General features: G+C 39.6%; 1 long non-coding RNA gene across 1 annotated transcript in view; it reads right to left on the bottom strand.

Moving 5' to 3' along the window:
• LOC105252819 overlaps nucleotides 1–20,559 on the bottom strand; it is a 44,200-nt gene extending 23,641 nt beyond the window's left edge. Inside the window, exons 1-2 of the long non-coding RNA XR_889333.2 lie at nucleotides 20,495–20,559; nucleotides 6,257–6,454 (exon numbers count right to left, since the gene is read on the bottom strand). This is a non-coding gene — a long non-coding RNA (uncharacterized LOC105252819). The remainder of the gene's footprint in view (nucleotides 1–6,256; nucleotides 6,455–20,494) is intronic.
• Nucleotides 20,560–22,877: the final 2,318 nt, after the last annotated feature.

Here is a 22,877-nt window from a genome sequence, read left to right as displayed (position 1 = left end):
GTCGCAGGATAAATACGAGCAAAACATTATATTAAAATCATTGTCGCTTATGTAATGTCAAGCGACGCATTACGTAAAGAGCTCTATGCGGCAGGAAGATCGCAACGGGAAATAGAATTAACAAGTAGATTCAAAGGATAATTTGCATTTCAACTGCGAGCGCCGCTTTGATGTCACCGCCGCGGATTTCATAATCTACGCCGCCGGACCTTTACCGCTATGTGTTAAGTGCGATAATAAAAAGAAATTCATGCTGACGATTGCTCACTTGCCGGTTTAAAACGAGTGGTTCGCGGCGAGCGTTGCTCGCGCCGATGGCGATTCTCCTATTTGGCGTGCAAAAAAATCATGAGCCACAACAGCTCGAATAAACGATTCCCGCTTCGCTGATCCGCTCGTCATCGTCGATATTCGTTACAAAAGCGACCGATTGTGCAGTTAAAGCGGCTCCAACATGCATAATTCGCCCTCTCTTTTTTTATTTTTACCTACTGGCCAGAATCACCGATCTTCGCGGAAAATGCGAGCCAGAAGGGGCGTGAAAGGGTATTGCCTGAAACATATTCGCGCTTTTATGTGTCCGGAACTACGTCGACATCCTGAAATACACTTCGAGTATGTGAGCGACTCGATGAATATGTCGCTCGCTTAATGAAATTCCGCGCGTTATTAAGAAATAACTGTCATCCTCGAATGTCCATTTTTGCATACTCGAAATTATATTGTTCTTGTCAAGTTAGATGTTTTATTGAATGGGAAAAGAACGATAACCTCTCTGCTTGTTTTTTAAATGTTTTCTGACTCTTCCTGGACGAGGGCCAAATGGGTCAGAAGAACACTAAAGCTGTCACATGAGGGAAGTATACATCTATATGTGAGGATATGCGGTATGCAAGTTCCATATCTTTTCTACTTACCAATTCTCTACTGAATTTGAAATCGATGGAGAAAAGTGAAGTAAAAGTACGTATGGCGTGACTTACCATACACTCTACATAAATATCAAATTTCATATGCGGCAATTTTGTAGTCACAAAATGTGTAATTATTTTAATCGTATCCCTTTTCGCCCTTCTAAATATAAACAGTAACTTGTTTCACGATCAATTAAATAGATTGTACGATGCAATTATTCCCAGTTGACGTATCAATTTCAATTTTGAGACTCGCCACAATTAGCACTTAGTGTTTGATGAGAAGTGGTTGTTGCCCGACGCAAATAACCCCGACCCGACGATAATGAAACTAATTGCTAACAATGCGCTAAACATAATTACGAGGAATGCATTTCGCGCGGTCGGACGAGCATATCGTGGCACGTTGGTTCCTTGACGTCAAACCGCCAAATAAGCCGAAATAAGCCGAATCGATTAAGCCGTCGAACCGTGACATTTGCCGGAGTTCACTCGTACAATTCTAACCGACGGCCAACTTTCGCGTCGGTCAACGTTCGTGGTATCGGTAGAAGCATTTTCTCCGGCTCGGCTGATCTCGCCGGAAAGAAGGGAAAACTTCACTAATCCTTTTATCCGCCTTTCTCTCTTCTCCAAGACGCTAATATACGCGATGCGAGGCAGTGCGGAAATCTATAATTCACGTAACGGCCCCAAGACGCCTCTCCAAACTCTGGACAATTATTTTTGTAACTCGACACGTGATGGTTTAAAAATTGCGTCTGCCTCGACGAGTTTTTGATTGCGAATCCCCCCGAAACAATCAACTGTCAAGCGATACCGTTCTCAGAAATATTTTATCTCCCTCGGATCATTACGAGTATGCGCGACTCGGGTTTAATAAAATATGTAAACCTATTTCTCTCGTACAGCACGTGGAGATATTAATATCGCCAATATTAATATCTCACCATCATACGAAGACCGATAATGGAACGGACTATTATTATAGACGTGCATGCCCGACGTGCATGTTCTATATAGAGCAGTGACCGCAATATACCGTAAAGGGGATCGACATACTTCTTATCCGACGACGTCGACTCTAAATCACGACAACCGGACAACGTTACGTACATACGTAGGAGAGATTCGTCGTCGACCGTAATTTGCACGAATCACGGACCAAGCTGGAACACGAAAACCCTCGGCACCTATGGGAAGAGGACGGGACGAGAAGAAGAGCAAGGGGGAGAGGGCGAAATGTCACGCAGGTTGAAGCGCATTACCATATGGTACGACCATGAAGCGTACATAAGGCTCGGCCGTACGCGGACATGATGGGCTCGAATTAATTATTTCCTAACAGCCCCGAATGAGGTTCGCTCTGTCGATCTCTTTTAGCTCTCTCTCTGTCTATTTTTCTCTCTCTACCTCGCTCTCTGCGGACAGAAATCACCCTCACCCCGTTATGCTGCACGTTCACCGACAAGAAAAAAAATTATAACGAGGTTTTTTTTGCCACTTTTGTCGAGAAATAAACTGGCAGCCACGTCTACTCGTCGAGCGTTGCTCCTATAATCGCGTGCGCATTAATAAATGATGGATTCTATTCGTGGATGATATATTTATCATCAATAATATTTTTAAAAAATTGACTGAGACGACTATTACATATTGTACCTTGACATAATCTTTAAATTTGAACGTTGGACTTCGTGAATAGTAAGGCGGTGAATCGATGTCAATTTGCCGTTTCATGCAAGGACGATTAAATCGGTTTTCGTGCACCTGCCAATTTAGCTCGTCAATTTTACCGGGATCTTCGCAACAAATGCCGAAAATTACAAGTCGATGCCGTTATAACAGAAATCTTAAATTCTCACGGTCGTTAAAATTCAGGCAAGATTACGTCGTCACGCCCACCTCTGGGAAATAAGATTTTCCGACGACTTTATCCTTAACTCATACGTTTTTAACTCTCGGGGATATTAAGTCGAAGAGACTGGACGGTAAACGGGGAGAGCGTGGGTGGAAGGACCGTGAGGGGCAAATGGGGTAAAGGAAGAGTAATGACGGTAATACTATGGAAACTCTTCCACGCGGGGAAGATTGCGCAGAGGGCAAATTTTGGCGGATAGAGGGCGAGGAGGCGGAAAGTCGGGGACCGGGCGTTTGATGACGTCATCATCTGCTCTAATGCTCAGGCATTACCGGGTTTAATTATTCGGCGCCCTCGCCTTCCCTCGGTCTTCTGTCGTTCCTCTTCTCGCTTTTGCCGACACATAATCGCTCGCACCCATGCGTCTCTCCTTTCGAGGAGAACGAGAAGCTAGAGAAATTAGGCGAAATGCAGGTGAGAGAGAGAAATGGATGAGCGGAGAGAAATAATCACAGAACCACAGAAATTATCCAGAAATGGCGCGCAACTTTTTACAGCGTGTCGACCATTGAGACGATGATATACGATTAATGTCAATAATGTCAAACTGCCTTGAAAGCAATGCGATAGTTTTCCATTTTATTCCATTTTGACGACGTATGCTTTTTTGCCTTCTACTACGCGCCTTTTATTTCTAAAAACGCCATTCATGAATGAACGATGGCGTATTAAATATCAGCACAGACTAACGAAATTTCATAGACGATAAAAAATTAATACTATTCAAAGAATATAAAAAAACAAATAATTTCTCTTTTTTTAAATGTTACAGTTATTTAAGTACGTCGTCTAATAAATACGATGTGATGATTTGGAAATGCTCCATTATTCTATTATTGATAAAAAAAACTTGGAGACGACATTCGATAAATGGGATTTCTAGACTTTGTAGATAGAATAATTTATAATCTATTCATCATTTATTCCGGCAGTTTGACATTCTAAACTCGCATGCGATTAAAATAATAAAGAGTTTCAATTTAGCCATGCTAATAATATCAAAGAATATCAAAGCATATAAATTTGTTATAATTATCGTTAATCAATGGAATGACTTGCGTCAATCGGTTTCTAATTGATGATCATTATCGCCAAGTCGATCGATCGCAAGATATATCGTTTTCTACTTTGGGCATATTTAAAACGTTCAAACGCAACCATTTGCTAAATTATGAAATTTATCTCACGAGAAACTATACATCACGATAACGCGAGCCGATCTTCGAGCTTTCCTCTTCAGGCCTCAAATCTCTGTCGCCCTCCTTCCTCTCTCCGGAGACTACGACGTGACATAATATCTTCCCACCGATAATTCTTACGCCAAAACTCGCCCGCGACCTGGACACCTTTCACGGTCATAAATCCATCAGACTCAACATTCGGGATATTGATTCTGGGTCGTACCTTGGTCAAACCATCCAGGGATACGGGGCGGGGTGGCGCGGGGGTGCAAGGAGGGTGGTCGACCGGAGGAAAAATGTTGTACGTGCTCGATCACGGTGCTATCTGGGCCGCCTCGACGATTGAATAATGGCGCCGCGCTTTCGCTCGCGTCTGCGAGAGCTAGCGATTCCGCTCGCATTCGCAGACTCGCAGTCACGACGAAGGCTGGGGAGATCAGTAAGCGCAACGCCGATTAAGATTATATAATATATCCGCGAAGAGCCGCGCGGCCGGAGACGCTGGGGGAATAATTTACCCGTAGGATACCATTTTGCGGCCGCGGCTCGGAGAATTTCATATCCGTCTGAGATGCTCGATAACGGCGAGCTGTGGCGAGGATGGAAGAAGGGAGGCGGCGCTCGCGTGGAGAAGAGAAACGCAGGGAATGGAGAGAGCTATGTCGCCCCCGCGAAATATTATGACACCCGCGCCATTTCCGCGCGCTGATTGGAAATTGTCACCACCACCGAACTATCTCTGCTCCATTGCCCGCGCGGATATTAGCCGGAAGCGCGGCCGTGCCGCGGCGCGAAAACTTTTTGATTGCGTTTCGCAATCCGGGAGGGATCGCGTCGTGCCGAGGAGGTCGGGAATTCGCACGACGGATGCTAAGCGTGCATGCCCGCTGCCAAGTGTGTACACGCACGCCTGCGTGACGGATAGATACCGCACGTACGTGCCGTGCCCCGCATTCTGTTTCTGCTACTTTGATGAATTGCGTGGTATGTGTATGTGTGTGTGCGTGTGTGTATGTATGTGTCCCGGACGTCGCCATCGGCGCGCAGAAAAACCGAGGCGGGTGTCGCTGATAATGACGCATCACCGTAAACGCGAGCGTATCCGCGGGTCACCGGACATTTTCCGATTGTCTCCCCTTGCACCGATCTTTTTTTTCGACCCTTTTCCTGGATTTCGCAAGCGGGCGATAACCCGGCAAATTTTTTTTTTTTCCGTAGGGTCACACAAATCTGTTTCCCGCGTTGAAAGCTTTCCACCGGGCGATTTAATGGTAAATGGACCATCTACGATTTTCGATCCCACAATTCGACGTAATCGCGTTTTTCACATATATTAAATAAATTTTTTATGCGAATGATAAATGATAAATAAGAAATGTGGAATACATTTCTCCGATTAAGCGAGGAAAGTATGAATTTATTCATTAGAGTTTTTGAGGAGGTTTTTAAAGTGTAAATAAAGTATGAGATGTTAGAAAAATATTTCGCGTCTTAAGTCTCGGCAGATTGTATCGCATAAAAGAAGGACAGAAAGTCTTGGCTTTTCCCGAGCTTTTTTCTTTTGCGAATGTATAAAGCATAAAGCTACTACAAAGAATGAAGTACGTATGTACGGATCTAGTGAGCGACTGCACATTGTATCTACAAGTGTTTATCGATACGACTCCCGGGGAGTGAGCTATATACGATGAAATCACATATTCGAACGCGAACGCGTATGAAAAATTCATATATTCAAACAAACCTGTATAGTCGCGATCTTATTTTTGCCAAAGACAATCCCGGACACGGCTCTCGTTATCTTCAATGTGCAACGACGTGGAATCAACGGCATATTACAGCGAGCCGTGGACGATAAAATCCCACGCAGAGACGAATTTAATATCGTATCATCTACATTTAATCTTGCCCGAGACTGACGATAAATTCGAATGAAATTCCGATCAGAATTTCACGGCGCCGGGAGAAAACAGCGGGGAAAAATGTTTCTTTAATAACATCGCTTCGCGATGTGTTGCGCGAGCGCGGAAAATGTATATAATATAAAAATGCGGGACGCAACAAACACGCGTTTAATAACGGCCCTGTTGAAATCTCGAAAACACACAATCGGATTTCGTTATGTGTGCGGCGCGCGTTCATTCGCGCGGGCCACATTGATTTTCAACGGTCGCGCACAGGCCAAACTCTCTCCACCAACAGCCGAAACCTCTCTGAAAATACTACACGTACATACTTACGTACACATTACGGACGCAGCCGGTTGCGCACGTGCGCGCGAGAGGGGACAGTTTGAGTAGGCAGCTGCATTTGCGGACGAGGTGGTGGAGCGTGTCCCTGTCGAGTGCTCATCGTGAATTGGTTTCGCAGCATGCGAAGTTTTATCCGCGGAAGTGTTTTACCACTAAAAAATTGTCGAGAACGATAGAGCCGTAGTTCTGAAAAAAAAAAAATATATATTCGATTAACGTTATGTAAATAGCGAAGGTAAATATTACAATTGAATATTAATTATATTCAATTGTAATAACTCGTGTATTTTTTTTGTGATATAATTTTCTTGATAAAATTGATAAATTCTTTTTTTTTTTCGAAATATAATTGGTATAAAAGTTTAATTTAATTTTACATAAGTATAAAAAATATTTTACGTTTAAATTTTCATACAGAGGGATCTTCAATAAATAAAAGGAAGACGGGAAACTTTCAATTTTCTGAAATTAATGAAACGTGATCGACAAGTGGATTATTGAACAGTTGTAATCGCACGTTGGTCAACACAAACGCATGCGACGTCGTCGTCGCACATGTATGTTTGCGTATTGACAAATCGTGAGCGAACTGAACGATTGTTTAGATCGCGGGTAGTAACGATCGCTCGCCAAGGAAGAAGGAATCAAACGGAAGCTAATCAAACCAACACACGCCGATGTAACGTGATTATCGTTATCCTCGGTAATTGCTCGCTCTGTGATTAGCGTAGGTGATCAGGGAGATTCGTTTCTCGTGCGATCAATAGCCATGCGATCTGACTATTCCAACCGCCTTATTATCTCAACAGGAAATTCTCTGATTTTATTGAAATTAAAATAAAAAAACATGCATGCTTTATATATCCTTGTGTTGAGGTATTATTAAATATTTTTAAACCTGATAAAACAATTTTCTGCAAAATATCTTTTCAAATTTTGGAAAAAAAATTTCTCTTTTTTGAGGTTTTTTGTTCAAAATCCTAATAAAGAGCTGTGGCTTTTTTAAAAAATTTTTTTAATGCAAGTTTCTAAAATAAGCGTTTTATTGTGTTTTCACTTATGAAGGAAAAATAAAAAGCCACTTAAGTTTCAAGTGTTTGTGTAAAAGAAAACAATTAGTTAGCTTTTGTAAGATTTTTTGCCTGCGTAACATTATAAATTTTTTATCACTAAAAATTACAAATTAAAAGACATAAACTGCATATGCTATATTCTAACTAAGACATTGAATATATCAACAAAGATAATACATATTTATAATATATTTTAAACACACATGCATAATTCAGTTGGCTTACCGACTTGATTACACTATAAGAGCAAAATTATCAAAGAGAGAATTTTTTCTAAAGGACTTCCCTCAATAAAATTCTACAAAAATTCCCTGATTTTTCCAGGTGCAAAAAATCTCTGAAAAATCCACGTTCTCATGTTTTCCCGTTTTAAAAAAGAAAATGTAATTTTCCTAATTTATTCACACGAGAGAAAGAGAGAGAGAGAGAGAGAGAGAGAGAGAGAGAGAGAGAGAGAGAGAGAGAGAGAGAGAGAGAGAGAGAATTGTTCGCATTCTGATTCAATTATCGCAAAGGCGCCAAATTAATTCCGCGTCATTGCAATGGAGTTATCACTACAATTATCTCCGTTACGAGGAAGACGATTAGAGACCTTCCGAATTAGCGCGCTAATTCCCCAATATTTTTCAGCACTACCAGGTGTAACATTCGCGCGCACAAGTGCCCCGAAGGATTCGCAGGGCACTCTCCCGCTCGTTTCCACCCACGCCCGAGCCCGCCGCCCCGGAACGGAGGATTTATGACTCCTCCCGATAATCCTTCGTTGCTCCTTTTTGGAAATAAACGTCTCCTTCTCTCTCTCGCACCGGTTACACTCGACGTCGGCGTCGGCGGCGGTGAATCGAGAAACGGGATGGACGTCGTCGGCGGCAGCCTCGTATTAATCACTCCGCTGCAGACAGAGCGCGTTACACGGTGGCAGATAACGTTATCGCGTCGGTTTCTATTACGCCGTAACACTTTCCGAAGCGAAAGGGTTGGCCGATAATGGTCGGCGCAGTGTACGTTCGTTCGTCTAGGCTGCAATTTATAAACGCGTTCGTTTACATATTCGTAAGCCGCGCACTCCGAGCTTGTCTTTCCTCATGGTTTTACTTCCCTTTCGAACGTGACGCGGCCATTTTCGTGACAATCTGTATATATGTTATACGCATATACGCGTGGATCGCATTAGTTTTAATGAAAGAGTTGCTATAAACCATAATATTGTAAATCTTTTGATATGCTGGATTTCTCTTTAAATATCACAAATATGGATATTGACGATATTTATTATAAATTTATTAAATTTATTTATTATGCAGTTTATTTATTTTTAAATTAATAAACTTTTTCTCGATTATATGTATAATAATTACCACATTTTATTTCTCTGAAATACAATTATGATTTGTAAAATAAAGGTATACAGAAACAAATGAATATTTTTACAAATTTATCTTATTTTCAATATTATAGAATATTATGTTATATAATATCAAGTTATAAAATTGATACGTGATAAAATCAATATAGAAAAAAGTGATAAAATCAATATAATAAAAGGGTTGTACAAACTTTGAGAAAGAGATATATTATTAATTACATGCTCCCTCCTTCTCTCTCTCTCTCTTTCATCTCTCCTCACTAAATTTAAATCCATTTAATATTTACGTATCGATACATTTAAAACGTCTAATCTAATATATTCAATTCACATTAATGATAGTTTGCGACAATAATTTATGCGGTTACGTAACAGTATGCAACATGTACTTTTCATCATATGCGATAATTCATTAAAAAGCTTGTGTAACTCCTCAAAAAGAACATTTGGATAATCCTCTTTAAGAATTAAAGCTGTTTGCGTTAATAATAAAAGACTCATGCGATTTTTCATTTTTAAATGATTGTTACCTCTACAGGAAGATTCTTTTCAGAGTCCATATTCATATAGCCTTTCTATTGTTCCAAAACGTAGGATTCGCCTTCAAAATTTGTACAAATTATATCTAGTTACACTCTACATATACTTTTAACAATATCTATTATAAATTACTATATTCGCGAACAAGATTTCATTACTATGCGTATCGATATTTTTTAGAATACTTGTTGATGGGCCATAAGGGACGACTTTGGAAATGGCGATTTTTCTCCTCTTAAAGCAACGCAATTGATTACCGCGATACGATAAAAATGTGTCCGTGTCGTAACGCACCATTACCGCAATAACGAGGAGGAAGACGACGACGACGACGAGGACGAAGAGTCGTCGCTCGTGCCAGCTGGAAGGCAGGCAGCGTAGAATTTACGCCGTCGAAGATATTCATGGCTCGTTGGCGAGTTTATTTTACTCATAAATTATGCCAAAGTATTCCGCCAGTCGTTCGTGCGGCGCACGCCGTATAAAAGAGAGACGCCGCTAATGCAGACGCGGACGCCGCTGCGGTTCAACAAATACTTCAAGCTCGCACCGTCAGACGAGTTCGTAATTTACACCTTCGCCGGTGCTCCTCCCAAGAGAATGAGCATGGGATGGTGTTATGGCCGGCCGATCGCGAGTTCCTATCTCTCTTCCCCTCTCCTCCCCTTCTCACCCGTCAACTTTATCTTCCCCCAGGTGCGATAAAAGCCTCTTTTCTAAATAATGCAACGTTTTCTCATGTCAAATGAAATCCCCCGCTTCCCCTTCCCGGCGGAGCGAAGGTAACAACTCTCGAGAACGTCGTCCCGTCCCCCGTTGTATCGATAATTGAAAAGTTCAAGCATCGAGTCGAGACGATTCTCCCCGAAACTTCCATCGCGATCGACTAATGTTGCTCGCGGGAGAATTTTACTATCGCAATCATCCGAGCTAAAGTTTCTACTTAGCACGTGTATGATATTATAATGCAGAAAAAATTGTAAACTTGACTTTAAATATTTTCAATTATTATTTTTTTCAATTGAAATATTTAAGTTTTGAGTTAAATAGAGGTCATGTTTATAGATTTAATATGTCGTATTTTAAATAAAATATTTCAATGAAAAAAAATAAGAATTTGTACAATTTTTTTCTCAGCGTATATAAAATACATTATCCATTTTTAGTTTTATTTTTATTTTAGTATGTATTTTATATTCTCTTTTATTCTATACTACGATTTGATACATTTTATCCGATTAATTTTGCGTTACGCATTTATATATTATATATTGCATAATCTCTCGTATTTTATTTCAACGGAAATCGAATTATCCACGGTATAAATGTTCAATGCTCCTCACACAAATGTTAATATCGCGTATTAAACGATTTATTAATAAAATTGCGGATTCCGAATGGTAAAGCGACGCCACTTATTAAGCAAAGTGAACCAAAGAGAAATCGGTTCTTGTCCAGTTTCGCGTCTCACCGTTCATTCGATCGATATCATCTATGAATAATCGGACGCGAAGCGATTTTGCGTTTTAACTAAGAAGACCGGCCATACAGACATCGGCAAATCAGAAAGAAAAAAGGAGAGGAGGGGGCCTCGGCAATAAATCGGCGGTTTTCGAGGGCCCCGCGGGAATGAACTGACGAAAATATAGCGGCGGGCCGCAAACTACGAATTGTTAGTTACTGCGCGCCGCCGTAAAATATATGAGCCGACGGCCGTTCACGAAGTGGGATATACCCACAAAACCCTGGAGAGCCAGGCGAAACGGAAGCCTACCACGAAAATTCGACACCTCGAATCTCGAAGTCTCGAATATAAGCGTTCCCTGGTTGCCGCCCGCCAGCGTTCCTGAATTGCTGGCCGTCCGTAAGAGAATTGTACAACCGTATTTTCTGTGTGTCACCTGTATACGACGCCTTAAGAAATCTTGTTAAATCTTATTTTTTAAAAGAAAATTCGCGTTAAATTGTTTTTGTGAAGAAAATAATTTATATGATGTTATACATCATAAAGTTAAATATGTTTAACTCCGCGTATAAAACATGTTAATAAGTCGAGTAGAGAAACTACAGTCTATTAATTTCTTGATAAATTTATATCATTGACAGATTGACGATCTGTATTTATATCATGCTAATCCCGAGATGATTCGAGTATTTGTGCCGTAAAAATGAATTAACAGAATCTGATTCTTCTATGAAAAGTCTCTTTAAGAAATCTCCTTAAGAGTTTCATATATTGCTAAACAAGTTTGTTTTTGCAAAGGAAAAATCTCTCAAATGCGTTAAATACATTTTAACGTGCATATCATTAGTAGCATATAAATAATTCAACAGTAGCGAGATAACTTGATAATATTGTATTTGTTTGACCAGTAATAAAGAGTTATTATTTTTCATAACAATACATAAAACCAAGCATATAAAATATTATGCCAAATATATAAAATAATTTTGTCCTGTTTACAAAATTTATACGGGATATCGGAATACAATAATAGAGATGTAGATAACAATAGAAAAATTCAACGATGAATGAACACGAGAATATTGTAAAAATATTAAAAAATCCGTTATTATCTATTTCAATATTAACAAATGTATTTAATAAAATGTTTAAATTCGAGATAAACTGCATTCAATTATCATGGACGAAATCTTCCATATAAATCTATTATTCATATTGTGCAGAAATATATTTGTCCATTGTAATTTTACAGCCCAAAAAATAAACCACTGAATGATTCACATGTTGAAGTATCTCATTTTTTTTTAAGTCAAAGCGATTTTATTTCGTCATTATATTCAGTTGTAAAAATACTGTAGGAAAATATTTAATTTTATTATTAAACATTATTAAATATTTAATTAATAATCGCGCGAAATAAAGCGAGGTCAACATTTTCCCGTCGCAGAAGAAAAAGAGTTTTCGTCCAACGAGAATTAATACAGCTCCGACTCTTTCGCAAAGCGCTCGACACAGTTTAATCCGCAGATTATTATTTCGCGCTGGCGAAATTTCACTAGCTCACTCGCCCGAACTTTTCGCGCCGCTCGTCCATTCGCACTTTGTCGTGTCCCTCGGTATTCTGCAGCGCATTAAACGCAGTTACTAATTATGACGCGGGTTAGGTCGAACGAGGATCTCGTTCGCGCGAGGCGAATAGCAAGGACGCCTCACGGGGGATGATAATGGCCATCAGAATTCTAGCGACGTGCCATTAGGTAAATTGTGAGAAATGCCGTGAGGATCCCGCGCGACTGACTCGCACAGTCGGACCACGTTCGAATCCTCACGAGCGCAACCGAGACGGAGATATTTGCGCCGGTCGATCCGATTAAATCGCGGATACTTAATCAAAACGAATGTTAATGTCGCGTCATTACGCGCGTCGCTGCTCGCGTTTCGGTCAACGAGACATCGCCCGTAAATCCCTAAGTTCTGTCATTTCTTAAATGTTCTTGCAATTGCATGCGTCGTTATAGTGAAATGCAAGTATTTTATCGATCTTCTCTTACGGAGATTCACGAGTAATTATTTTCAAAAAATGATGTTTCGTCGGCAATAATTTTAGTTTAATTCCACGGTATTTTTATTCGCGATTATTAACATCAGTATCGTTAAATACAAGTAATCATATCGCGGCGCAAAACACTGCCTTGAAAATTCTTTTTCCGTAACGAGGGCGAATCCCGCGAGTTCGTTAATTGCATAGTCCCAATCACGTGCGTTATTCGTGGCCGAATATCTGCGCCGTAATGGAATTCGGCCTTGAAAAAGGATCGTTAAAACGTTAAATCGCTCGCTCTCTCTGCGTTCCGTCAAAAAAATAGGGTATCATGGCAGCGTACCCCGAGAGTTTTACGGGGAAGGGTGAAGGGAGGCAGACAGACACACGAGCGAACTCGGAGCGAGAGGGATTCGCGTCCCTGTTCGCTCGTCGGTCGCTCTCTCTGTCTCCCTCTCCCTCCCCTTTCATTTCTTCTTTCTCTCTCTCTTAACGTTTATATTCCCGGATTGTATTTCTCGATTGTTTCGTGCATCACAGCATCGGCCGGCGCGGATTTCGCGGTCCGTCGACACCGAGCGATCGCCCCCGTCGCTGCCATCCGACGCAAAAAGGGCGGGCAACGTTATATATGTCTATTTATTTGCCGACAAATCCAATGGAACCTTGCTCCGAGAGCCACCATCATTTCCGTACCCACATTCTCCCCCTCCCTCTCTTTCTCTTTTTCGTGCATTCTTTCCCGAGCATATACTTTCAAACTGATTGATTGGCGCGCAGCTAACTGCGATGAGTCGCGCTTGTTATATACATGATCTCCTTCCAAGGGAAAGAAAGTGATATTGATGCGACACATTAGAATAAGGCGAGAAATAACGCAATAAATTTGTCGTGTTTGCTGAATTCTCCTATAAATTGATTCAATTTTCCATATTGTCACGCGCATAAAAATGACGTCAAGCATAAAAAGCGAGAGAACGCAAAAAGAACGAGATGAAAGGCAATGCGAGAGTGTTTTGGACATCGCGTGGTGAACCGGAAGTGCGGTCCGACATCTTCCCGCATCGGTTCTATGTGGAATAATGCCTTCCGGCACCATGCGGGAAAGCCCGGCCACTTGATTTCGGATCGTGTGAATCCAATCGAACCGGTGAATCGGCCGTTTCGTGTGTGAAATTGCTGTCACGAGAAATTGCACTCGTGCGCTTCGTTTTTGAGTCTCGCGGCGAATCTTCGATTCGGTGGCCGAACTTCGATGAATTTATCCGGACGTGGATGCCGGAATCACGGCGGCAGCTATTACTCGATCGAGGAACTTTAAAAATCCGATATCTCAGCAGTTATTCCGAGGATTGACGGAAAACGAATATCTTATTGAATTTGATTTGGCTACTAAAACGGCAATCAAGAGGACGGAAAAAAAAAATATGCGCGCGAAGTCTACGTCAGAATGATCGAAAAATCCTTACACACGAAACTTGCAATCATTTAAAAAATATTACATTGCATTAGAAATACATTTTCCCATATTTTAATAAAAGTTTCTCGCGCACCGTCTCGTTCGCACGAGCACCTTTTGCGACAAAATACAAGCCTCGCATCGAAATCGGGTCAGATATAATGGACCACGCGTGTCGGCCATGCTTCCAAAGTAATTGCCTCTGGATCGCGAGCGTCGAAGGAACGTGTCAGCTGCTGAAACCTGAAACTCGTTCATGACGTATATAGCCACCGACACACGTGGAAGAGGTGTACGTATACACACGATTAAACGTTCGCGTGCGCACACATACGGAAACTCGGTGCACACATACAAAGGCACACACACCCCCACACACACACGTACAGGTCGGAACGACGAAAGTAGCGATTGCACGCGATACGCGTGCTGAAACGAAATGGCCCCGACGGAAGCGCTATGTATCACCTACCGCCGACCATATCACCGGATCCACGCCGGTCACACAAAATAGAACAAATTTCTCGGAGCGCGATAGCGCAGCCTCGTGTGCAGAATTGTTCCGCTCTGTTTGCGCGTTACGACGCGCCGTTATTTTATACTTTTGACCGATAAAGCTTAATTCGCGACAAAAGTATTCTCCGCGAAATCCATCGGCGCCATCGCGCGATATATGGTAATAGTCGGAGCGATACGCCTGGCTGTTATCTCTTAAACGCGAGAACGTGAAAGCGACGGACGAGACGGTATTAAAAAAAAAACGACGTGATAAATTTTTTGCAGTTTGACGAGAACAGATAGATCGCTTTTGCGTAGACCGCCTCTCTTTCCCGGTAGCCATTATTCTCATTGCGATTTATCGCGATCCTTCTCCCTCCCACCTCTCTCCCCGCTTGATGTAATAAATGGTTGACTCCAAGATCGCCGTTCATGTACTTCGCGTTTCAGTTCTACGGTTCATTTGTCACGGGTGGGCATCGCCGTCGTTTCTACCTCTAAAATTTTTAGAGCCGATTTAAACGTCAAATTCTGCTCGTCTCCGGATCGGATTCGGATCGTGCATTCGTTAATGAGCTGCGGACATGATGAAACGTCATCCCTTCCGTGTCACCAGTTCCGTAATCATCCATTTCTTTTTTCCGAATAACATTCAGCTCGTTTCAGCGGGGAGAAATGCGATTCTCGATCCCAAGTATAATTTCATTAAATCTTGATTGAGAACGCGGCATGGAGATTTACGTCATGTAGCGCGTTCCGCTCTGATAGTTTGACACTGGGGCGACATGTTAACTCGACAATGGTCTCCGAACAGATTTTCTCAGCGGCTATTTCGAGCGACAAGATAGACCGCGCGGCATTATGGTCCCTTACACTGAACAGATTATATCTCCTATATGCGGAACCCCTGTTTAATATACTGATTAAACTGCCTATTATACTCCTCGATCAAAAGGGCTGTTACGTATAAATAGAAGATTAAAAAGGTGAAAAGTTGAAGACGTAGAAATTATTGGAGCGTATTTTTAGCAGTTTACAATTTCTTGGATGGACTCGCCAACAGTGGATTAAAATGTGACGAATAAGTAAAAAATAAATTTAAAAATGTAGATACGTGAAATATAAATTAAAAAATGTAAATAAAAACAAAATAAAGGAGGAGAAAGAAAAGTTTATACGAGAAAAAAAAACTTTATCTCGATGCATACTCACTACAATTGCATTCTACAATTTGTAAATCGATCTACGAGATAAATTTGATATCGTTTTCAAAGTCATCTCGAGTGTCCCGTAGGTAAAATCATCTTAAGGGTTGGTTGCACATGTACGAGATATACGCATAGATGCGCGCGTAACCCGAGTTCCGGTTCCGGTATTGTCGGAGGCGTCGGTAACCTCATTCAGGAACCCCTTCGGAGACCTTCGGGCAAAAAGCGTCCGATGCCACGGTAACAACGATAAATCCACTTCGGAGCGAATTCGACGTCGACGCCGCGAGGATAGAGAGAGAGAGAGAAAGAGGGAAAGAGAAGAAAGCGAGACGGGAGACGTAGGTAGAATGACGAGGACGATGGGGGAGATGCTTCGTGTCGAGGCAGGCGTTAACGGTTCGGTTGTTCGGTCGCGATAAATCAACAACTGTCGGCGCTGGGCCCACGGCAAACAGCGCGTCGCAATTTCAGCGGCGATGGATGCCAAAGACGACGACGACGAAATTAAATACGACGTCGCATTGTGTACAATGTCGCTGTATTGCAAGCGCCAACACATAGACATATAATAGTAAGTCGTATTCCTCCAGAAGCGCGATGCTCCGAAGAATGTTTTCTTCCATCCTCTCTTTCCCTCTCTCTCTCTTGCCGAACGAAATAAATTGATTTCTCCTATCTACTCTAGCTGCACTATCCGCTGTATTATTCGCCGTTGGAGATATCATCGATATCAGTAGAGTGATATGATACTCCAATAGAATCCGCCGCATATTTGATGTATTGAGTCGTCCTAGTAATGAAATTATCATTTCGTGTTTCAATTTATTCGCATTTTCCGGGAGTTGTTTTTTCTCTGAACTTGGATAAGATCTCAAAGATACCGAGACATACGAATTTAATTTAAATTTTCCATCTTGATTTTAAAAAGCTTATTCATATAAATACAAAATAAAACTCTGTGTGAATTAAAATAACGTACAACACGAAACTAATTCTCAATACTGTCTTAATTAAAGGGAGAAACAATTAAAAATTCATTAACTGCTTCGAATGTATGCAGGGATTTTAAGTCCTTTTTGAGTACACAAAATGCTGTGCTGTGCTTGTTAAAAAGGCATGGAAGCATAAATAATGAAATTCGATCAAACGGAAAATGCTAATCCGATATAACATTAAATTCTAATTTTTCATATTCGACAGAGTAATGGAATTGTTTTATATATAAAACATGAATCAGTTATAATTTTCAGGTTTACTAGCCCATAAATTTGAATTTCTTTATCTAAAAAATCCAATAATAATCTACGCCGTTCACCCAATCCGATGAATCTTGTCGGACGCTGCAGAACTTCCGGCGGACTGTTAAAGTTGTAAATCACCGAGTATCACTGGGAAACGGCCGTAGATACTTTCTTATTTTCCCGTCACGTTTCGCGTGTATCCCTTTTCCGATATATTCAACGCTTTGTGCGATCACCGCGATCGTTTGCGGACGTTTCTAATTTATCGTTACTCGACAATACGGCGCCAATGAATATCGAAACAATAACGACAACGACAATGACGACGACGGTGACGAACGCTTCGTACCAGTATGCATGCGTACGAGAATGGCGTTTCCCTTTTTTTTGATTGCAATGGATATTCTTTCTCGCCGCGAACGGAACTTTCGGTACGTTGGACGATCGCCCGATATTACTTGGCCGACGGATAGTCCCGAATCTTGTTCACCTATCTGATTTGAATCGCAATGTACATCTCTGGAGAGCAGTTTCCGACGATCCAGGTAGTCCAAGCATCGCAGAAAAATCATATAATGAATTTTCAGGAGGATACAAAGTTAACGTTTCGAAGAAAATTTTATTCTATGCGTGTTGCTCCGCGGCTCGTTTTTTTCAAACTGTGCTTAATAAAGGCGTTTCACGTCCGTATTAAAATATCTAGAATACCTAAAATAATATCTAAAATACCTAAAATAATATCTAAAATAATTAAATAGTTTCTATAAATTTTATCTTATGAATTCCACGATTGTTAAATCGCTTTGGTAACATTTTCAAAATTTTTAACGACGCTTTTTATTATTGAGAGAAAATAGAGTTGCAATGTTTGTTTCAAAGTTGTCAAATAGTCATAAAAACAAGATCAGTGTTTATTGCAATTTTTTGTCTCTCTATATATGGACTGTGACTCGAATAGCATTGATTTATATTGTTTATCACAATCATTCGCAGAGCAGAAAAATCGAATCGTGTAAAATAAATTGGAACTATAGATGCTTTGATGTTTGATGAAAACGTATTCTGTGAAAAAGGCAATTATTTATCGAAGCTTCGATTTTTTTATTTACTAAACATCTCAAATTTTCATATGTCAATAAGCCGATTTATTTTTGAAACAGAGAATATGCTTTATGCAAGTGATCGTATCACACAAATTCAATCAATTCGATATTATAATATTATAGTAAGGGCATGAAGGATTTCACCTTTGACAACTGACTGACGTTTCCATTTCACGCCAACCGAAGATTCCGAATATTCCGCATGAATTGTGCATTTATTACATTGTCCAGAAATACTTGTTCCCTCTCAACTACTAGATACTCTCAACTACTATCTATCAACTATTGACCTGTTTGATAATTGAACTGATTAATTTGATTTTCAAATGGAAAATCGGAATAGTGGAAATTTTCAGAGTTATTTTCTCAATATATATCTTTTAGCTTCAGTAAAAAAATAAGTTAATTGTAAAATAGTATGGCTTTTCAATATTCGTATTTTTAATATGTAATTATATTATAGATCAATATGTAATAATATTATAGATCCCGCTAAGAAACTCGTGTGTAAATTGTTCGATGGCAACGTTTGGAGCAACGGTCGTGCCAATATGAGCTAGTGTTCTTCCGTGCCGAATAGCACGAATTAACATCCGCATTTGCATCCAACCGGTTGCGCAGCCTGCAGTGACATAAACGCTGCACGAAACGGCTTCCTCTCTAAATTCCGATTACGAATGTATCTTAAACGGAGTTTACAATGACGTTTATGTTTAGTGGATCATTCGATGTGGCTTTCCATTTTTGCAAAAATAAACACAACCGTAAGAAAATAATAAACCAAAAGTCTATTGAAATACGAGCTTTAATCATATTTCAAAAAAATTTGACGTATCATTATTTGTATCGCTATACAAATAAAATGAATAAAAATGTTGTATATCGCAGATTAAATTTTATTTATTTTTAAATTATTGTAAACTTTTAACATAGTGTATTTATATAAAAGCTACTGATTTATGCTGCGATATAAAAATATATTTTAATATGAATAATTAAAGAAATTTTTAAAATATATTTTTATCATGATAGATATTTCTTTTTTTTTCACCTCAATTATCCAATAAATTGCGATTTATCTGGAACAGATATATATATATATATATATATATATATATATACACATACATCGATAAGATACCATTATACATAGCCTGTTATAATTTATTACTTAGGAATACATGTGTGTATATATATATATATATATATATATAGTTATGTCGCTGTGTAACGCGCACTATTCACGTTCTAGACAAACCTTGTCGTGTCTAATTTATTGCCTTATTCTACTGCCATATCGTGCTAGTCGCAGTCTGAGGCTGGCTTTGCCATGTAAAACGGTATTAAGGCAATTACCATCCTACTGTGCGTAATCTTTCAGTAAACATAAACCCGGCCCCGGATTGTCAGGAAGTTTCAAAGCGATGTATACTTAGCAGGATTAGTGGAAGATTAATTAATACACTTAGAAGGTGGTGCTCTTGCTATTATACACTTCAACTTGCTTGGTCCACACGCGCTCTTATGAGAAAAAACCTGATGGAAACTCGTGAAACAGAAATATATTCTGGAGCATAATATTTTCGAATTAAATATTATAGTTTCTATTTATTTGTACTTATATCCGAGAATAATATTGAAAAATCAAAATCTAGCTTTTATTAAAAGTAACAAGTTTGTCGATTAATCAATAATAAAAAATTAAATTTGTCGAAATTTATTTTTCTTATTCAAATAATTTAATCTATCTAATATTTGTAAACAAATTATATTGTTTAAATAATTAATACGATGAATTAACGAGCGATGCTTGGTGTAATACTTTTCATTTCAGGAGAATGAAGGAGTAGAGACAAAGAAAATTGATGAGATAAAGAGAAAAAAAATTATCACGCACTCTTATTTTCTCATTGATTATCTCAGACACGATAAAAGATAGACACGCGTGACGTTATCGATTAAATGCTCCAGGGAAAAATCCTACTTAAAGTATCCATTCACTATATTGTTTGTATCTCAAAAATGTGTAAAACCTAATGCTAAGAAAAGCAATGGGTTTTAATATATACGCCAATATTTTTCAACGGAGTAAGTAAATATATAGATTTAACGGCTACTGCAAGGGATAAAAACTAAAAATCACATAATGGACGAAACATTATCAATGATATTCTGATATCGCAAATATACATTTGCATTTATTCTCTCTTTCTCTTTCGAGATGCTTACCTTAAGATATATTCACTATTTTCTTCACTGTCACTTTCGCGATGTTATTTCGGCACTTGCTCCTTAGCGACTGATTCTAATATTCATATAATGCGTGTATATGTACGTGTCCTCTTCCATCAACACAGCATACCACACGGTAAGTCACAAAGACATCGTTTTAATTTAACCTCAGTATATAGTATAGTAAACAAAACATTTCGAGAACCTCGCGCAACGTGAAAGAAAAATAATACCTTCGTTTTACATTTATTAATTGTGTGTGCAAATATATCGATCGATATCGATAAATATCTTGAAAGAAAAATCTAAATTTATATATATATTTACGTTAATATCAAAAGAATTTTTCTCGATTATTTTTTGACGTGAAAATGACGTGAAATGACATGACTGACAGTTGGTTATATCAGGATAGTTTCATGTATGATTCACGATTTGGATATTTCTAGAAGAAAAGTTCTAGATGAAAAGTCAGACGTTTTCTGTGATAATAAAATTTGTAGAGTTTACGTCGACATGTATTGTACTGTTATTAGAAGAGATCTGATATCGGATTAAGATATTATATTTGGATATTCTATTTTTTATGAATATATTATACTAATTTTCTGATTTTTGTGGTCACATCTCTTCATTATTTGCACGTGGGAAACGAGTGTCATCGAGAGATAGAATCGAATTGAAAAATCTTGTACGCTGTCTACCATTATTTATAATTTAATTAGTTTAATTCTTTTTGGCTCGCGAATATTATATTAACATTTATATTCGTAACACGAGCGCGTGCATTTTCAAAAATATTTATTATATATTTATATTGATGCGTGATATTTATATTTTACGTGTGGATATGAATAAAATAATCGTTACAATGAATATCACGTTTTATGAAACGGCTCCGTAAACACGATGCTTTGCATTACAGTGCTTCTAAAGTTTCACTCTCAAGGATAAAACTCGCGTACACTCGAAAGCAACTTTTCAAATAATGGCGTAGTGAAAAACTTATTTTTATAGAGTTCACATTTTTATCTCGCGAATACAATGTTCGTGCGTTTTGCCTTTGACGAATGTTTCGCATCACGCTGCTTCAACCAAGCGATTCTCCGACAGAATTTCCAAGTTCAGCGAGAGATTCATATATGTGTTGGTCCCATTCTCCTTTTTTCCCCAACCATATCGAATCGCCGTGATTTCTCGATCGAACCTAGAACGATGTCTTCTTCCGGTATTCGCGCAATTATTCAGACGCCACGAACGCAGGTCGGAGGAAGAAAAAGTGGGCACGAGTTCCGGTCCTGTGCGTTTTCTCGTCCTTTCGCGATCTCCCCGACTTTACCGCGTCTGATTCCCGTTCCGCTTTCGCGCGAGAACACAAAACAGGGTACATGCTCGTAAAATATTATGTAGGATAAGGAGGTCCCTGGCGTGGGGCCACAATCGATGACGATGCCGGGAGTCTGGAAAGTTTATCCGGCCAAAGAGCTTAACGTGGCTGCGGCGCGCGCGTTGTGCTCGGCCCCGGAACTTCCTCCTTTATAAATAAACTTCGTCAGGACCGTTCTGACCCACCTCTTATCCCTATGTGTGTCCGGCTTAAGCGTCTAATCCGGGCACACACGCCCCACCGCGAACACGCCGAGCATGTAGTAAACTTACATACCCCCTCATTTCCCTCCTCCCCCCTCCCTCTTTGCTGCATCATCTTTGGTTCCTCGCCCGGTTCCCTATTCAAGGTGCGTTCTCGTTCTCAACCTCGCGGCTTTTCCATTCCGCGATTCTCCAAAGTACGAAATATACGAGTTCTTCCATGGAGGACCCCCCTCGTGACTCGTTTCTGCGAGCTACTTCGAAGCGGATGATCGACCATGAGAATCCACGACGATAGCGCGAACGAAAATCACGGGACATGCTCGAAATTTCATGGAGATTTTTTTCTTTGCACATATGTCATTCGCTTATTTGCAAAATATTATGTCTTTTTTTTTAAACACTGCATTTTTCTGAATTTTGACTTACACTCCAAAGTACAAAATATATACGAGTTCTTCCATGCAAGATCCCTTGTAACTCGTTTCTGCGAGTTACTTCGAAGCGGATGAGTGACCATGAGAATCCACGACGATAGCGCGAACGAAAATAACGGGACACGCTCGAAATTTCGTGGAGATTTTTTCTTTAATATATATATAATAATATATGTAATATATATATATAATTTTTTTAAATATATATATATAATAATATATATAATAATATGTCATTCGCTTATTTGCAAAATATTATTTGTTTTCTTTAAGACATTGCATTTTTCAAAATTTGGACTTACACGATAATAAAATAAAAATTGCTCGTCGCACACATAAATCTCCACAGATAA

This window comes from Camponotus floridanus, unplaced genomic scaffold (genome assembly GCF_003227725.1).
Source record: "Camponotus floridanus strain SB8 unplaced genomic scaffold, Cflo_v7.5 scaffold15, whole genome shotgun sequence".
NCBI lineage: Eukaryota > Metazoa > Arthropoda > Insecta > Hymenoptera > Formicidae > Camponotus > Camponotus floridanus.
This window is presented reverse-complemented; position numbering and strand designations above follow the sequence as displayed.